The sequence below is a fragment of the Rhinoderma darwinii genome, assembly GCF_050947455.1.
Source record: "Rhinoderma darwinii isolate aRhiDar2 chromosome 2 unlocalized genomic scaffold, aRhiDar2.hap1 SUPER_2_unloc_5, whole genome shotgun sequence".
In the NCBI taxonomy this organism is placed as follows: domain Eukaryota; kingdom Metazoa; phylum Chordata; class Amphibia; order Anura; family Rhinodermatidae; genus Rhinoderma; species Rhinoderma darwinii.
Genome location: NW_027461718.1, coordinates 306,253 through 329,164, shown reverse-complemented (window position 1 = coordinate 329,164; position 22,912 = coordinate 306,253).

The window sequence follows — 22,912 nt, the reverse complement described above, 5'->3', positions numbered from 1 at the left end:
ACACAATCATTATAATAGACAGAGCAGGGGATACAATCATTATAATAGACAGAGCAGGGGACACAACCATTATAATAGACAGAGCAGGGAACACAATCATTATAATAGACGGAGCAGGGGACACAATCATTATAATAGACAGAGCAGGGGACACAATCATTATAATAGATGGAGCAGGGGACACAATCATTATAATAGACGGAGCAGGTGACACAATCATTATAATAGACGGAGCAGGGAACACAATCATTATAATAGACAGAGCAGGGGACACAATCATTATAATAGACAGAGCAGGGGATACAATCATTATAATAGACAGAGCAGGGGACACAATCATTATAATAGAAGGAGCAGGGGACACAATCATTATAATAGACAGAGCAGGGGACACAATCATTATAATAGAAGGAGCAGGGGACACAATCATTATAATAGACAGAGCAGGGGACACAATCATTATAATAGAAGGAGCAGGGGACACAATCATTATAATAGACAGAGCAGGGGACACAATCATTATAATAGACAGAGCAGGGGACACAATCATTATAATAGAAGGAGCAGGGGACACAATCATTATAATAGACAGAGCAGGGGACACAATCATTATAATAGAAGGAGCAGGGGACACAATCATTATAATAGACAGAGCAGGGGACACAATCATTATAATAGACGGAGCAGGGAACACAATCATTATAATAGACAGAGCAGGGGACACAACCATTATAATAGACAGAGCAGGGAACACAATCATTATAATAGACGGAGCAGGTGACACAATCATTATAATAGACAGAGCAGGGGACACAATCATTATAATAGACGGAGCAGGGGACACAATCATTATAATAGACAGAGCAGGGGACACAATCATTATAATAGACAGAGCAGGGAACACAATCATTATAATAGACAGAGCAGGGGATACAATCATTATAATAGACGGAGCAGGGGACACAATCATTATAATAGAAGGAGAAGGGGACACAATCATTATAATAGACAGAGCAGGGGACACAATCATTATAATAGACAGAGCAGGGGATACAATCATTATAATAGACGGAGCAGGGGACACAATCATTATAATAGAAGGAGAAGGGGACACAATCATTATAATAGACAGAGCAGGGGATACAATCATTATAATAGACGGAGCAGGGGACACAATCATTATAATAGACAGAGCAGGGGATACAATCATTATAATAGACAGAGCAGGGGACACAATCATTATAATAGACGGAGCAAAGGACACAATCATTATAATAGACAGAGCAGGGACACAATCATTATAATAGACGGAGCAGGGGACACAATCATTATAATAGACAGAGCAGGGGACACAATCATTATAATAGACGGAGCAGGGGACACAATCATTATAATAGACAGAGCAGGGACACAATCATTATAATAGACAGAGCAGGGGATACAATCATTATAATAGACAGAGCAGGGGACACAATCATTATAATAGACAGAGCAGGGAACACAATCATTATAATAGACGGAGCAGGGGACACAATCATTATAATAGACAGAGCAGGGGACACAATCATTATAATAGACGGAGCAGGGGACACAATCATTATAATAGACGGAGCAGGTGACACAATCATTATAATAGACGGAGCAGGGAACACAATCATTATAATAGACAGAGCAGGGGACACAATCATTATAATAGACAGAGCAGGGGATACAATCATTATAATAGACAGAGCAGGGGACACAATCATTATAATAGAAGGAGCAGGGGACACAATCATTATAATAGACAGAGCAGGGTACACAATCATTATAATAGAAGGAGCAGGGGACACAATCATTATAATAGACAGAGCAGGGGAAACAATCATTATAATAGACGGAGCAGGGAACACAATCATTATAATAGACAGAGCAGGGGACACAACCATTATAATAGACAGAGCAGGGAACACAATCATTATAATAGACGGAGCAGGTGACACAATCATTATAATAGACAGAGCAGGGGACACAATCATTATAATAGACGGAGCAGGGGACACAATCATTATAATAGACAGAGCAGGGGACACAATCATTATAATAGACAGAGCAGGGAACACAATCATTATAATAGACAGAGCAGGGGATACAATCATTATAATAGACGGAGCAGGGGACACAATCATTATAATAGAAGGAGAAGGGGACACAATCATTATAATAGACAGAGCAGGGGACACAATCATTATAATAGACAGAGCAGGGGATACAATCATTATAATAGACGGAGCAGGGGACACAATCATTATAATAGAAGGAGAAGGGGACACAATCATTATAATAGACAGAGCAGGGGATACAATCATTATAATAGACGGAGCAGGGGACACAATCATTATAATAGACAGAGCAGGGGATACAATCATTATAATAGACAGAGCAGGGGACACAATCATTATAATAGACGGAGCAGGGGACACAATCATTATAATAGACAGAGCAGGGGACACAATCATTATAATAGACGGAGCAGGGGACACAATCATTATAATAGACAGAGCAGGGGACACAATCATTATAATAGAAGGAGCAGGGGACACAATTATTATAATAGACAGAGCAGGGGACACAATCATTATAATAGAAGGAGCAGGGGACACAATCATTATAATAGACAGAGCAGGGGACACAATCATTATAATAGACGGAGCAGGGAACACAATCATTATAATAGACAGAGCAGGGGACACAACCATTATAATAGACAGAGCAGGGAACACAATCATTATAATAGACGGAGCAGGTGACACAATCATTATAATAGACAGAGCAGGGGACACAATCATTATAATAGACGGAGCAGGGGACACAATCATTATAATAGACAGAGCAGGGGACACAATCATAATAGACAGAGCAGGGGACACAATCATTATAATAGACAGAGCAGGGAACACAATCATTATAATAGACAGAGCAGGGGACACAATCATTATAATAGAAGGAGAAGGGGACACAATCATTATAATAGACAGAGCAGGGGATACAATCATTATAATAGACGGACCAGGGGACACAATCATTATAATAGACAGAGCAGGGGATACAATCATTATAATAGACGGAGCAGGGGACACAATCATTATAATAGACAGAGCAGGGGACACAATCATTATAATAGACAGAGCAGGGGACACAATCATTATAATAGACGGAGCAGGGGACACAATCATTATAATAGACGGAGTAGGAGACACAATCATTATAATAGACAGAGCAGGGGACACAATCATTATAATAGATGGAGCAGGGGACACAATCATTATAATAGACAGAGCAGGGGACACAATCATTATAATAGATGGAGCAGGGGACACAATCATTATAATAGACAGAGCAGGGGACACAATCATTATAATAGACAGAGCAGGGGACACAATCATTATAATAGACAGAGCAGGGGACACAATCATTATAATAGACAGAGCAGGGAACACAATCATTATAATAGACGGAGCAGGGGACACAATCATTATAATAGACAGAGCAGGGGACACAATCATTATAATAGACGGAGCAGGGGACACAATCATTATAATAGACAGAGCAGGGGACACAATCATTATAATAGACGGAGCAGGGGACACAATCATTATAATAGACAGAGCAGGGGACACAATCATTATAATAGAAGGAGCAGGGGACACAATTATTATAATAGACAGAGCAGGGGACACAATCATTATAATAGAAGGAGCAGGGGACACAATCATTATAATAGACAGAGCAGGGGACACAATCATTATAATAGACGGAGCAGGGAACACAATCATTATAATAGACAGAGCAGGGGACACAACCATTATAATAGACAGAGCAGGGAACACAATCATTATAATAGACGGAGCAGGTGACACAATCATTATAATAGACAGAGCAGGGGACACAATCATTATAATAGACGGAGCAGGGGACACAATCATTATAATAGACAGAGCAGGGGACACAATCATAATAGACAGAGCAGGGGACACAATCATTATAATAGACAGAGCAGGGAACACAATCATTATAATAGACAGAGCAGGGGACACAATCATTATAATAGAAGGAGAAGGGGACACAATCATTATAATAGACAGAGCAGGGGATACAATCATTATAATAGACGGACCAGGGGACACAATCATTATAATAGACAGAGCAGGGGATACAATCATTATAATAGACGGAGCAGGGGACACAATCATTATAATAGACAGAGCAGGGGACACAATCATTATAATAGACAGAGCAGGGGACACAATCATTATAATAGACGGAGCAGGGGACACAATCATTATAATAGACGGAGTAGGAGACACAATCATTATAATAGACAGAGCAGGGGACACAATCATTATAATAGATGGAGCAGGGGACACAATCATTATAATAGACAGAGCAGGGGACACAATCATTATAATAGATGGAGCAGGGGACACAATCATTATAATAGACAGAGCAGGGGACACAATCATTATAATAGACAGAGCAGGGGACACAATCATTATAATAGACAGAGCAGGGGACACAATCATTATAATAGACAGAGCAGGGAACACAATCATTATAATAGACGGAGCAGGGGACACAATCATTATAATAGACGGAGCAGGGAACACAATCATTATAATAGACGGAGCAGGGGACACAATCATTATAATAGACGGAGCAGGGGACACAATCATTATAATAGACAGAGCAGGGGACACAATCATTATAATAGACGGAGCAGGGGACACAATCATTATAATAGACAGAGCAGGGAACACAATCATTATAATAGACGGAGCAGGGAACACAATCATTATAATAGACGGAGTAGGAGACACAATCATTATAATAGACAGAGCAGGGGACACAAACATTATAATAGATGGAGCAGGGGACACAATCATTATAATAGACAGAGCAGGGGACACAATCATTATAATAGACAGAGCAGGGGACACAATCATTATAATAGACAGAGCAGGGGACACAATCATTATAATAGACAGAGCAGGGGACACAAGCATTATAATAGACGGAGCAGGGGACACAATCATTATAATAGAAGGAGAAGGGGACACAATCATTATAATAGACGGAGCAGGGGACACAATCATTATAATAGAAGGAGAAGGGGACACAATCATTATAATAGACAGAGCAGGGGACACAATCATTATAATAGAAGGAGAAGGGGACACAATCATTATAATAGACGGAGCAGGGGACACAATCATTATAATAGACAGAGCAGGGGACACAATCATTATAATAGAAGGAGAAGGGGACACAATCATTATAATAGACGGAGCAGGGGACACAATCATTATAATAGACAGAGCAGGGGACACAATCATTATAATAGACGGAGCAGGGACACAATCATTATAATAGACAGAGCAGGGGACACAATCATTATAATAGACAGAGCAGGGGACACAATCATTATAATAGACGGGGCAGGGGACACAATCATTATAATAGACGGAGCAGGGGACACAATCACTATAATAGACGGAGCAGGGGACACAATCATTATAATAGACGGAGCAGGGGACACAATCACTATAATAGACGGAGCAGGGGACACAATCATTATAATAGACAGAGTAGGGGACACAATCATTATAATAGACAGAGCAGGGGACACAATCATTATAATAGACAGAGCAGGGGACACAATCATTATAATAGACAGAGCAGGGGACACAATCATTATAATAGACAGAGCAGGGGACACAATCATTATAATAGACAGAGCAGGGGACACAATCATTATAATAGACGGAGCAGGGGACACCACCATTATAATAGTCAGAGCAGGGGACACAATCATTATAATAGACGGAGCAGGGGACACAATCATTATAATAGACAGAGCAGGGGACACAATCATTATAATAGACGGAGCAGAGGACACAATCATTATAATAGAAGGAGCAGGGGACACAACCATTATAATAGAAGGAGCAGGGGACACAATCATTATAATAGACAGAGCAGGGGACACAACCATTATAATAGACGGAGCAGGGGACACAATCATTATAATAGACAGAGCAGGGGACACAATCATTATAATAGACGGAGCAGGGGACACAATCATTATAATAGACAGAGCAGGGGACACAATCATTATAATAGACGGAGCAGGGGACACAATCATTATAATAGACAGAGCAGGGGACACAACCATTATAATAGATGGAGCAGGGGACACAATCATTATAATAGAAGGAGCAGGGGATACAATCATTATAATAGACGGAGCAGGGGACACAATCATTATAATAGACAGAGCAGGGACACAATCATTATAATAGACAGAGCAGGGGACACAATCATTATAATAGACGGAGCAGGGGACACAATCATTATAATAGACAGAGCAGGGGACACAATCATTATAATAGACGGAGCAGAGGACACAATCATTATAATAGACAGAGCAGGGGACACAACCATTATAATAGATGGAGCAGGGGACACAATCATTATAATAGACAGAGCAGGGACACAATCATTATAATAGACAGAGCAGGGGACACAATCATTATAATAGACGGAGCAAAGGACACAATCATTATAATAGACAGAGCAGGGACACAATCATTATAATAGACAGAGCAGGGGACACAATCATTATAATAGACGGAGCAGGGGACACAATCATTATAATAGACAGAGCAGGGACACAATCATTATAATAGACAGAGCAGGGGATACAATCATTATAATAGACAGAGCAGGGGACACAACCATTATAATAGACAGAGCAGGGAACACAATCATTATAATAGACGGAGCAGGGGACACAATCATTATAATAGACAGAGCAGGGGACACAATCATTATAATAGATGGAGCAGGGGACACAATCATTATAATAGACGGAGCAGGTGACACAATCATTATAATAGACGGAGCAGGGAACACAATCATTATAATAGACAGAGCAGGGGACACAATCATTATAATAGACAGAGCAGGGGATACAATCATTATAATAGACAGAGCAGGGGACACAATCATTATAATAGAAGGAGCAGGGGACACAATCATTATAATAGACAGAGCAGGGGACACAATCATTATAATAGAAGGAGCAGGGGACACAATCATTATAATAGACAGAGCAGGGGACACAATCATTATAATAGAAGGAGCAGGGGACACAATCATTATAATAGACAGAGCAGGGGACACAATCATTATAATAGACAGAGCAGGGGACACAATCATTATAATAGAAGGAGCAGGGGACACAATCATTATAATAGACAGAGCAGGGGACACAATCATTATAATAGAAGGAGCAGGGGACACAATCATTATAATAGACAGAGCAGGGGACACAATCATTATAATAGACGGAGCAGGGAACACAATCATTATAATAGACAGAGCAGGGGACACAATCATTATAATAGACGGAGCAGGGGACACAACCATTATAATAGACAGAGCAGGGAACACAATCATTATAATAGACGGAGCAGGTGACACAATCATTATAATAGACAGAGCAGGGGACACAATCATTATAATAGACGGAGCAGGGGACACAATCATTATAATAGACAGAGCAGGGGACACAATCATTATAATAGACAGAGCAGGGAACACAATCATTATAATAGACAGAGCAGGGGATACAATCATTATAATAGACGGAGCAGGGGACACAATCATTATAATAGAAGGAGAAGGGGACACAATCATTATAATAGACAGAGCAGGGGACACAATCATTATAATAGACAGAGCAGGGGATACAATCATTATAATAGACGGAGCAGGGGACACAATCATTATAATAGAAGGAGAAGGGGACACAATCATTATAATAGACAGAGCAGGGGATACAATCATTATAATAGACGGAGCAGGGGACACAATCATTATAATAGACAGAGCAGGGGATACAATCATTATAATAGACAGAGCAGGGGACACAATCATTATAATAGACGGAGCAAAGGACACAATCATTATAATAGACAGAGCAGGGACACAATCATTATAATAGACAGAGCAGGGGACACAATCATTATAATAGACGGAGCAGGGGACACAATCATTATAATAGACAGAGCAGGGACACAATCATTATAATAGACAGAGCAGGGGATACAATCATTATAATAGACAGAGCAGGGGACACAATCATTATAATAGACAGAGCAGGGAACACAATCATTATAATAGACGGAGCAGGGGACACAATCATTATAATAGACAGAGCAGGGGACACAATCATTATAATAGACGGAGCAGGGGACACAATCATTATAATAGACGGAGCAGGTGACACAATCATTATAATAGACGGAGCAGGGAACACAATCATTATAATAGACAGAGCAGGGGACACAATCATTATAATAGACAGAGCAGGGGATACAATCATTATAATAGACGGAGCAGGGGACACAATCATTATAATAGACAGAGCAGGGGACACAATCATTATAATAGACGGAGCAGGGGACACAATCATTATAATAGACGGAGCAGATGACACAATCATTATAATAGACGGAGCAGGGAACACAATCATTATAATAGACAGAGCAGGGGACACAATCATTATAATAGACAGAGCAGGGGATACAATCATTATAATAGACAGAGCAGGGGACACAATCATTATAATAGAAGGAGCAGGGGACACAATCATTATAATAGACAGAGCAGGGTACACAATCATTATAATAGAAGGAGCAGGGGACACAATCATTATAATAGACAGAGCAGGGGACACAATCATTATAATAGACGGAGCAGGGAACACAATCATTATAATAGACAGAGCAGGGGACACAACCATTATAATAGACAGAGCAGGGAACACAATCATTATAATAGACGGAGCAGGTGACACAATCATTATAATAGACAGAGCAGGGGACACAATCATTATAATAGACGGAGCAGGGGACACAATCATTATAATAGACAGAGCAGGGGACACAATCATTATAATAGACAGAGCAGGGAACACAATCATTATAATAGACAGAGCAGGGGATACAATCATTATAATAGACGGAGCAGGGGACACAATCATTATAATAGAAGGAGAAGGGGACACAATCATTATAATAGACAGAGCAGGGGACACAATCATTATAATAGACAGAGCAGGGGATACAATCATTATAATAGACGGAGCAGGGGACACAATCATTATAATAGAAGGAGAAGGGGACACAATCATTATAATAGACAGAGCAGGGGATACAATCATTATAATAGACGGAGCAGGGGACACAATCATTATAATAGACAGAGCAGGGGATACAATCATTATAATAGACAGAGCAGGGGACACAATCATTATAATAGACGGAGCAGGGGACACAATCATTATAATAGACAGAGCAGGGGACACAATCATTATAATAGACGGAGCAGGGGACACAATCATTATAATAGACAGAGCAGGGGACACAATCATTATAATAGAAGGAGCAGGGGACACAATTATTATAATAGACAGAGCAGGGGACACAATCATTATAATAGAAGGAGCAGGGGACACAATCATTATAATAGACAGAGCAGGGGACACAATCATTATAATAGACGGAGCAGGGAACACAATCATTATAATAGACAGAGCAGGGGACACAACCATTATAATGGACAGAGCAGGGAACACAATCATTATAATAGACGGAGCAGGTGACACAATCATTATAATAGACAGAGCAGGGGACACAATCATTATAATAGACGGAGCAGGGGACACAATCATTATAATAGACAGAGCAGGGGACACAATCATAATAGACAGAGCAGGGGACACAATCATTATAATAGACAGAGCAGGGAACACAATCATTATAATAGACAGAGCAGGGGACACAATCATTATAATAGAAGGAGAAGGGGACACAATCATTATAATAGACAGAGCAGGGGATACAATCATTATAATAGACGGACCAGGGGACACAATCATTATAATAGACAGAGCAGGGGATACAATCATTATAATAGACGGAGCAGGGGACACAATCATTATAATAGACAGAGCAGGGGACACAATCATTATAATAGACAGAGCAGGGGACACAATCATTATAATAGACGGAGCAGGGGACACAATCATTATAATAGACGGAGTAGGAGACACAATCATTATAATAGACAGAGCAGGGGACACAATCATTATAATAGATGGAGCAGGGGACACAATCATTATAATAGACAGAGCAGGGGACACAATCATTATAATAGATGGAGCAGGGGACACAATCATTATAATAGACAGAGCAGGGGACACAATCATTATAATAGACAGAGCAGGGGACACAATCATTATAATAGACAGAGCAGGGGACACAATCATTATAATAGACAGAGCAGGGAACACAATCATTATAATAGACGGAGCAGGGGACACAATCATTATAATAGACGGAGCAGGGAACACAATCATTATAATAGACGGAGCAGGGGACACAATCATTATAATAGACGGAGCAGGGGACACAATCATTATAATAGACAGAGCAGGGGACACAATCATTATAATAGACGGAGCAGGGGACACAATCATTATAATAGACAGAGCAGGGAACACAATCATTATAATAGACGGAGCAGGGAACACAATCATTATAATAGACGGAGTAGGAGACACAATCATTATAATAGACAGAGCAGGGGACACAAACATTATAATAGATGGAGCAGGGGACACAATCATTATAATAGACAGAGCAGGGGACACAATCATTATAATAGACAGAGCAGGGGACACAATCATTATAATAGACAGAGCAGGGGACACAATCATTATAATAGACAGAGCAGGGAACACAATCATTATAATAGACGGAGCAGGGGACACAATCATTATAATAGACGGAGCAGGGAACACAATCATTATAATAGACGGAGCAGGGGACACAATCATTATAATAGACGGAGCAGGGGACACAATCATTATAATAGACGGAGCAGGTGACACAATCATTATAATAGAAGGAGAAGGGGACACAATCATTATAATAGACAGAGCAGGGAACACAATCATTATAATAGACAGAGCAGGGGACACAACCATTATAATAGACGGAGCAGGTGACACAATCATTATAATAGACAGAGCAGGGGACACAATCATTATAATAGACAGAGCAGGGGACACAATCATTATAATAGACAGAGCAAGGGATACAATCATTATAATAGACGGAGCAGGGGACACAATCATTATAATAGACAGAGCAGGGGATACAATCATTATAATAGACAGAGCAGGGGACACAATCATTATAATAGACGGAGCAGGGGACACAATCATTATAATAGACAGAGCAGGGGACACAATCATTATAATAGACGGAGGAGGGGACACAATCATTATAATAGACGGAGCAGGTGACACAATCATTATAATAGAAGGAGAAGGGGACACAATCATTATAATAGACAGAGCAGGGACACAATCATTATAATAGACGGAGCAGGTGACACAATCATTATAATAGACAGAGCAGGGACACAATCATTATAATAGATGGAGCAGGGAACACAATCATTATAATAGACAGAGCAGGGGACACAATCATTATAATAGACAGAGCAGGGGACACAATCATTATAATAGACAGAGCAGGGGACACAATCTTTATAATAGACGGGGCAGGGGACACAATCATTATAATAGACGGAGCAGGGGACACAATCACTATAATAGACGGAGCAGGGGACACAATCATTATAATAGACGGAGCAGGGGACACAATCACTATAATAGACGGAGCAGGGGACACAATCATTATAATAGACAGAGTAGGGGACACAATCATTATAATAGACGGAGCAGGGGACACAATCATTATAATAGACGGGGCAGGGGACACAATGATTATAATAGACGGAGCAGGGGACACAATCACTATAATAGATGGAGCAGGGGACACAATCATTATAATAGACAGAGCAGGGAACACAATCATTATAATAGACAGAGCAGGGGACACAATCATTATAATAGACGGAGCAGGGGACACAATCATTATAATAGACAGAGCAGGGGACACAACCATTATAATAGACAGAGCAGGGGACACAATCATTATAATAGACAGAGCAGGGGACACAATCATTATAATAGACAGAGCAGGGGACACAACCATTATAATAGACAGAGCAGGGGACACAATCATTATAATAGACAGAGCAGGGGACACAATCATTATAATAGACGGAGCAGGGGACACAACCATTATAATAGACGGAGCAGGGGACACAATCATTATAATAGACAGAGCAGGGGACACAATCATTATAATAGACAGAGCAGGGGACACAACCATTATAATAGACAGAGCAGGGGACACAATCATTATAATAGACGGAGCAGGGGACACAATCATTATAATAGACAGAGCAGGGGACACAACCATTATAATAGACAGAGCAGGGGACACAATCATTATAATAGACAGAGCAGGGGACACAATCATTATAATAGACGGAGCAGGGGACACAATCATTATAATAGAAGGAGCAGGGGACACAATCATTATAATAGACAGAGCAGGGGACACAATCATTATAATAGACGGAGCAGGGGACACAATCATTATAATAGACGGAGCAGGGGACACAATCATTATAATAGACAGAGCAGGGGACACAATCATTATAATAGACAGAGCAGGGGACACAATCATTATAATAGACAGAGCAGGGGACACAATCATTATAATAGACAGAGCAGGGGACACAATCATTATAATAGAAGGAGCAGGGGACACAATTATTATAATAGACAGAGCAGGGGACACAATCATTATAATAGAAGGAGCAGGGGACACAATCATTATAATAGACAGAGCAGAGGACACAATCATTATAATAGACAGAGCAGGGGACACAATCATTATAATAGACGGGGCCGGGGACACAATCATTATAATAGAAGGAGCAGGGGACACAATCATTATAATAGACAGAGCAGGGGACACAATCATTATAATAGACAGAGCAGGGGACACAATCATTATAATAGACGGAGCAGGTCCTTGAGGATCGCAGGTCTTAGGATCAGTGTCCGGCTGATACACGGATGATGAATCATGGATGACACCTTCACGTAGAACAACCTGTTAATGAAGCAGATCGCACCCTGACACCTCGTTATCGCCACAGATTTTATTTACGCAGTTTCTACGACAAACTGAAAATACGTCTGTTAAAAGAAGAACAGCTCATGTGAAGGGCCCACAGCCATCCTCTACTCTCCCGGAAGTAGCTGATAACAGAGAGCAGTAGCAATAACAGTGCCACAAATATGATATGGCCATACAGCGCTCTCATAACTGCCACAGATATGATATGGCCATACAACGCTCTCATAATACTGCCACAGATATGATATGGCCATACAGCGCTCTCATAACACTGCCACAGATATGATATGGCCATACAGCGCTCTCATAATACTGCCACAAATATGATACGGCCATACAGTGCTCTCATAACACTGCCACAAATATGATATGGCCATACAGCGCTCTCATAACACTGCCACAAATATGATATGGCCATACAGCGCTCTCATAATACTGCCACAGATATGATATGGCCATACAGCGCTCTCATAATACTGCCACAAATATGATATGGCCAAACAGCGCTCTCATAATACTGCCACAAATATGATATGGCCATACAGCGCTCTCATAATACTGCCACAGATATGATATGGCCATACAGCGCTCTCATAATACTGCCACAAATATGATATGGCCAAACAGCGCTCTCATAATACTGCCACAGATATGATATGGCCATACAGCGCTCTCATAACACTGCCACAGATATGATATGGCCATACAGCGCTCTCATAACACTGCCACAAATATGATATGGCCAAGCAGCGCTCTCATAATACTGCCACAGATATGATATGGCCATACAGCGCTCTCATAACACTGCCACAGATATGATATGGCCATACAGCGCTCTCATAACACTGCCACAAATATGATATGGCCAAGCAGCGCTCTCATAATACTGCCACAGATATGATATGGCCATACAGTGCTCTCATAATACTGCCACAGATATGATATGGCCATACAGCGCTCTCATAATACTGCCACAGATATGATATGGCCATACAGCGCTCTCATAACACTGCCACAAATATGATATGGCCATACAGCGCTCTCATAATACTGCCACAAATATGATATGGCCATACAGCGCTCTCATAACACTGCCACAAATATGATATGGCCATACAGCGCTCCCATAATACTGCCACAAATATGATATGGCCATACAGCGCTCTCATAATACTGCCACAGATATGATATGACAATACAGCGCTCTTATAACACTGCCACAGATATGATATGGCCATACAGTGCTCTCATAATACTGCCACAAATATGATATGGCCATACAGCGCTCTCATAAAACTGCCACAAATATGATATGGCCATACAGTGCTCTCATAATACTGCCACAAATATGATATGGCCATACAGCGCTCTCATAAAACTGCCACAGATATGATATGGCCATACAGCGCTCTCATAATACTGCCACAAATATGATATAGCCATACAGCGCTCTCATAACACTGCCACAGATATGATATGGCCATACAGCACTCTCATAATACTGCCACAAATATGATATGGCCATACAGCGCTCTCATAATACTGCCACAAATATGATATGGCCATACAGAGCTCTCATAATACTGCCACAAATATGATATGGCCATACAACGCTCTCATAATACTGCCACAAATATGATATGGCCATACAACGCTCTCATAATACTGCCACAAATATGATATGGCCATACAGCGCTCCCATAACACTGCCACAAATATGATATGGCCATACAGCGCTCTCATAACACTGCCACAGACATGATATGGCCATACAGCGCTCTCATAATACTGCCACAAATATGATATGGCCATACAGCGCTCTCATAATACTGCCACAAATATGATATGGCCATACAGCGCTCCCATAATACTGCCACAAATATAATATGGCCATACAGCGCTCTCATAATACTGCCACAAATATGATATGGCCATACAGCGCTCTCATAACACTGCCACAGATATAATATGGCCATACAGCGCTCTCAAAACACTGCCACAATTATGATATGGCCATACAGCGCTCTCATAATACTGCCACAAATATGATATGGCCATACAGTGCTCTCATAATACTGCCACAAATATGATATGGCCATACAGCACTCTCATAACACTGCCACAGATATGATATGGCTATACAGCGCTCTCATAATACTGGCACAGATATGATATGGCCATACAGCGCTCTCATAATACTGCCACAAATATGATATCGCCATACAACGCTCTCATAACACTGCCACAAATATGATATGGCCATACAGCACTCTCATAACACTGCCACAGATATGATATGGCCATACAGCGCTCTCATAATACTGCCACAGATATGATATAGCCATACAACGCTCTCATAACACTGCCACAAATATGATATGGCCATACAGCGCTCTCATAATACTGCCACAAATATGATATGGCCATACAGCGCTCTCATAACACTGCCACAGATATGATATGGCCATACAGCGCTCTCATAATACTGCCACAAATATGATATGTCCATACAGCGCTCTCATAATACTGCCACAAATATGATATGGCCATACAGCGCTCTCATAATACTGCCACAAATATGATATGACCATACAGAGCTCTCATAATACTGCCACAGATATGATATGGCCAAACAGCGCTCTCATAACACTGCCACAGATATGATATGGCCATACAGCGCTCTCATAATACTGCCACAAATATGATATGGCCATACAGCGCTCATAATACTGCCACAAATATGATATGGCCATAGAGCGCTCTCATAATACTGCCACAAATATGATATGGCCATACAGCGCTCTCATAACACTGCCACAGATATGATATGGCCATACAGAGCTCTCATAATACTGCCACAAATATGATATGGCCATACAGCGCTCTCTTAACACTGCCACAGATATGATATGGCCAAACAGCGCTCTCATAACACTGCCACAAATATGATATGGCCATACAGCGCTCTTATAATACTGCCACAAATATGATATGGCCATACAGCGCTCTCATAACACTGCCACAGATATGATATTGCCATACAGCGCTCTCATAATACTGCCACAGATGTCATATGGCCATACAGCGCTCTCATTATACTGCCACAGATATGATATGGCTATACAGCGCTCTCATAATACTGCCACAGATATGATATGGCCATACAGCGCTATCATAACACTGCCACAAATATGATATGGCCATACAGCGCTCTCATAACACTGCCACAGATATGATATGGCCAAACAGCGCTCTCATAACACTGCCACAGATATGATATGGCCATACAGCGCTCTCATAATACTGCCACAAATATGATATGGCCATACAGCGCTCTCATAATACTGCCACAAATATGATATTGCCATACAGCGCGCTCATAATACTGCCACAGATATGATATGGCTATACAGCGCTCTCATAATACTGCCACAGATATGATAAGGCCATACAGCGCTATCATAACACTGCCACAAATTTGATATGGCCATACAGCGCTCTCATAACACTGCCACAGATATGATACGGCCATACAGAGCTCTCATAACACTGCCACAGATATGATATGGCCATACAGCGCTCTCATAATACTGCCACAGATATGATATGGCCATACAGCGCTCTCATAATACTGCCACAAATATGATATGGCCATACAGCGCTCTCATAATACTGCCACAGATATGATATGGCCATACAGTGCTCTCATAATACTGCCACAGATATGATATGGCCATACAGCGCTGTCATAATACTGCCATAGATATGATATGGCCATACATTGCTCTCATAATACTGCCACAGATATCATATGGCCATACATTGCTCTCATAATACTGCCACAAATATGATATGGCCATACAGCGCTCTCATAATACTGCCACAAATATGATATGGCCATACAGCGCTGTCATAATACTGCCACAGATATGATATGGCCATACATTGCTCTCATAATACTGCCACAGATATGATATGGCCATACATTGCTCTCATAATACTGCCACAGATATGATATGGCCATACATTGTTCTCATAATACTGCCACAGATATGATATGGCCATACAGCGCTCTCATAACACTGCCACAAATATATGGCCATACAGCGCTCTCATAACACTGCCATAAATATGATATGGCCATACATTGCTCTCTTAATACTGCCACAAATATGATATGGCCATACAGCGCTCCCATAACACTGCCACAAATATGATATGGCCATACAGCGCTCCCATAATACTGCCACAGATATGATATGGCCATACAGCGCTCTCATAATACTGCCACAAATATGATATGGCCATACAGCGCTCTCATAATACTGCCACAGATATGATATGGCCATACAGCGCTCTCATAATACTGCCACAGATATGATATGGCCATACAGCGCTGTCATAATACTGCCATAGATATGATATGGCCATACATTGCTCTCATAATACTGCCACAGATATGATATGGCCATACATTGCTCTCATAATACTGGCACAAATATGATATGGCTATACAGCGCTCTCATAATACTGCCACAAATATGATATGGCCATACAGCGCTGTCATAATACTGCCACAGATATGATATGGCCATACATTGCTCTCATAATACTGCCACAGATATGATATGGCCATACATTGCTCTCATAATACTGCCACAGATATGATATGGCCATACAGCGCTCTCATAACACTGCCACAAATATATGGCCATACAGCGCTCTCATAACACTGCCATAAATATGATATGGCCATACATTGCTCTCTTAATACTGCCACAAATATGATATGGCCATACAGCGCTCTCATAATACTGCCACAAATATGATATGGCCATACAGTGCTCTCATAATACTGCCACAAATATGATATGGCCATACAGCGCTCCCATAACACTGCCACAAATATGATATGGCCATACAGCGCTCCCATAATACTGCCACAGATATGATATGGCCATACAGCGCTCTTATAATACTGCCACAGATATGATATGGCCATACAGCGCTCTCATAATACTGCCACAAATATGATATGGCCATACAGCGCTCCCATAACACTGCCACAAATATGATATGGCCATACAGCGCTCCCATAATACTGCCACAGATATGATATGGCCATACAGCGCTCTTATAATACTGCCACAGATATGATATGGCCATACAGCGCTCTTATAATACTGCCACAGATATGATATGGCCATACAGCGCTCTCATAACACTGCCACAGATATGATATGGCCATACAGCGCTCTCATAACACTGCCACAAATATGATATGGCCATACAGCGCTCTCATAATACTGCCACAAAAATGATATGGCCATACAGCACTCTTATAATACTGCCACAAAAATGATATGGCCATACAGCGCTCTTATAATACTGCCACAGATATGATATGGCCATACAGTGCTCTCATAATACTGCCACAAAAATGATATGGCCATACAGCGCTCTTATAATACTGCCACAAAAATGATATGGCCATACAGCGCTCTCATAATACTGCCACAGATATGATATGGCCATACAGCGCTCTCATAACACTGCCACAAATATGATATGGCCATACAGCGCTCTCATAACACTGCCACAAATATGATATGGCCATACAGCGCTCTCATAGTACTGCCATAAATATGATATGGCCATACAGCGCTCTCATAATACTGCCACAAATATGATATGGCCATACAGCGCTCTCATAACACTGCCACAAATATTATATGGCCATACAGCGCTCTTATAACACTGCCACAGATATAATATGGCCATACAGCGCTCTCAAAACACTGCCACAATTATGATATGGCCATACAGCGCTCTCATAATACTGCCACAAATATGATATGGCCATACAGTGCTCTCATAATACTGCCACAAATATGATATGGCCATACAGCACTCTCATAACACTGCCACAGATATGATATGGCCATACAGCGCTCTCATAATACTGCCACAGATATGATATGGTCATACAGCGCTCTCATAACACTGCCACAGATATGATATGGCCATACAGTGCTCTCATAATACTGCCACAAATATGATATGGCCATACAGTGCTCTCATAATACTGCCACAAATATGATATGGCCATACAGCGCTCTCATAATACTGCCACAAATATGATATGACCATACAGTGCTCTCATAATACTGCCACAAATATGATATGGCCATACAGCGCTCTCATAATACTGCCACAGATATGATATCGCCATACAGCGCTCTCATAACACTGCCACAGATATAATATGGCCATACAGCGCTCTAATAATACTGCCACAGATATGATATGACCATACAGCGCTCCCATAACACTGCCACAGATATGATATGGCCATACAGTGCTCTCATAATACTGCCACAAATATGATATGGCCATACAGCGCTCTCATAATACTGCCACAGATATGATATGGCCATACAGTGCTCTCATAATACTGCCACAAATATGATATGGCCATACAGCGCTCTCATAACACTGCCACAGATATGATATGGCCATACAGCGCTCTCATAATACTGCCACAAATATGATATGGTCATACAGTGCTCTCATAATACTGCCACAAATATGATATGGCCATACAGCGCTCTCATAATACTGCCACAAATATGATATGGCCATACAGCGCTCTCATAATACTGCCATAAATATGATATGGCCATACAGCGCTCTCATAATACTGCCACAAATATGATATGGCCATACAGCGCTCTCATAACACTGCCACAGATATGATATGGCCATACAGCGCTCTCATAACACTGCCACAAATATGATATGGCCATACAGCGCTCTCATAATACTGCCACAAATATGATATGGTCATACAGTGCTCTCATAATACTGCCACAGATATGATATGGCCATACAGCGCTCTCATAATACTGCCACAAAAATGATATGGCCATACAGCGCTCTCATAATACTGCCACAAATATGATATGGCCATACAGCGCTCTCATAATACTGCCACAAATATGATATGGCCATACAGCGCTCTCATAATACTGCCATAAATATGATATGGCCATACAGCGCTCTCATAATACTGCCACAAATATGATATGGCCATACAGTGCTCTCATAATACTGCCACAAATATGATATGGCCATACAGCACTCTCATAACACTGCCACAGATATGATATGGCCATACAGCGCTCTCATAATACTGCCACAGATATGATATGGCCGTACAGCGCTCTCATAACACTGCCACAGATATGATATGGTCATACATTGCTCTCATAATACTGCCACAAATATGATATGGCCATACAGCGCTCCCATAACACTGCCACAGATATGATATGGCCATACAGCGCTCTCATAATACTGCCACAGATATGATATGGCCATACAGCACTCTCATAATACTGCCACAGATATGATATGGCCATACAGCGCTCTCATAACATATGGCCATACAGCGCTCTCATAATACTGCCACAGATATGATATGGCCATACAGCGCTCTCATAATACTGCCACAGATGATATGGCCATACAGCGCTCTCATAACACTGCCACAAATATGATATGGCCATACAGCGCTCTCATAACACTGCCACAGATATGATATGGCCATACAGCGCTCCCATAACACTGCCACAAATATGATATGACCATACAGAGCTCTCATAATACTGCCACAAATATGATATGGCCATACAGCGCTCTCATAATACTGCCACAGATATGATATGGCCATACAGAGCTCCCATAATACTGCCACAGATATGATATGGCCATACAGAGCTCCCATAATACTGCCACAGATATGATATGGCCATACAGCGCTCCCATAACACTGCCACAAATATGATATGGCCATACAGCGCTCTCATAATACTGCCACAGATATGATATGGCTATACAGCGCTCTCATAATACTGCCACAGATATGATATGGCCATACAGCGCTCTCATAACACTGCCACAAATATGATATGGCCATACAGCGCTCTCATAATACTGCCACAGATATGATATGGCTATACAGCGCTCTCATAATACTGCCACAGATATGATATGGCCATACAGCGCTCTCATAATACTGCCACAAATATGATATGGCCATACAGCGCTCTCATAATACTGCCACAGATATGATATGGCCATACAGCGCTCTCATAACACTGCCACAAATATGATATGGTCATACAGCGCTCTCATAACACTGCCACAAATATGATATGGTCATACAGCGCTCTCATAATACTGCCACAGATATGATATGGTCATACATTGCTCTCATAATACTGCCACAGATATGATATGGCCATACAGCGCTCTTATAACACTGCCACAGATATGATATGGCCATACAGCGCTCTCATAACACTGCCACAGATGATATGGCCATACAGCGCTCTCATAACACTGCCACAAATATGATATGGCCATACAGCGCTCTCATAACAATGCCACAGATATGATATGGCCATACAGCGCTCCCATAACACTGCCACAAATATGATATGACCATACAGAGCTCTCATAATACTGCCACAAATATGATATGGCCATACAGCGCTCTCATAATACTGCCACAGATATGATATGGCCATACAGAGCTCCCATAATACTGCCACAGATATGATATGGCCATACAGAGCTCCCATAATACTGCCACAGATATGATATGGCCATACAGCGCTCCCATAACACTGCCACAAATATGATATGGCCATACAGCGCTCTCATAATACTGCCACAGATATGATATGGCTATACAGCGCTCTCATAATACTGCCACAGATATGATATGGCCATACAGCGCTCTCATAACACTGCCACAAATATGATATGGCCATACAGCGCTCTCATAATACTGCCACAGATATGATATGGCTATACAGCGCTCTCATAATACTGCCACAGATATGATATGGCCATACAGCGCTCTCATAATACTGCCACAAATATGATATGGCCATACAGCGCTCTCATAATACTGCCACAGATATGATATGGCCATACAGCGCTCTCATAATACTGCCACAGATATGATATGGTCATACATTGCTCTCATAATACTGCCACAGATATGATATGGCCAAACAGCGCTCTCATAACACTGCCAGAAATATGATATGGCCATACAGCGCTCCCATAACACTGCCACAGATATGATATGGCCATACAGTGCTCTCATAACACTGCCACAAATATGATATGGCCATACAGCGCTCTCATAATACTGCCACAGATATGATATGGCCATACAGAGCTCTCATAATACTGCCACAAATATGATATGGCCATACAGCGCTCTCATAATACTGCCACAGATATGATATGGCTATACAGCGCTCTCATAATACTGCCACAGATATGATATGGCCATACAGCGCTGTCATAACACTGCCACAAATATGATATGGCCATACAGCGCTCTCATAACACTGCCACAAATATGATATGGCCATACAGAGCTCTCATAATACTGCCACAAATATGATATGGCCATACAGCGCTCTCATAATACTGCCACAAATATGATATGGTCATACAGTGCTCTCATAATACTGCCACAGATATGATATGGCCATACAGCGCTCTCATAATACTGCCACAAATATGATATGGCCATACAGCGCTCTCATAATACTGCCACAAATATGATATGGCCATACAGCGCTCTCATAATACTGCCACAAATATGATATGGCCATACAGCGCTCTCATAATACTGCCATAAATATGATATGGCCATACAG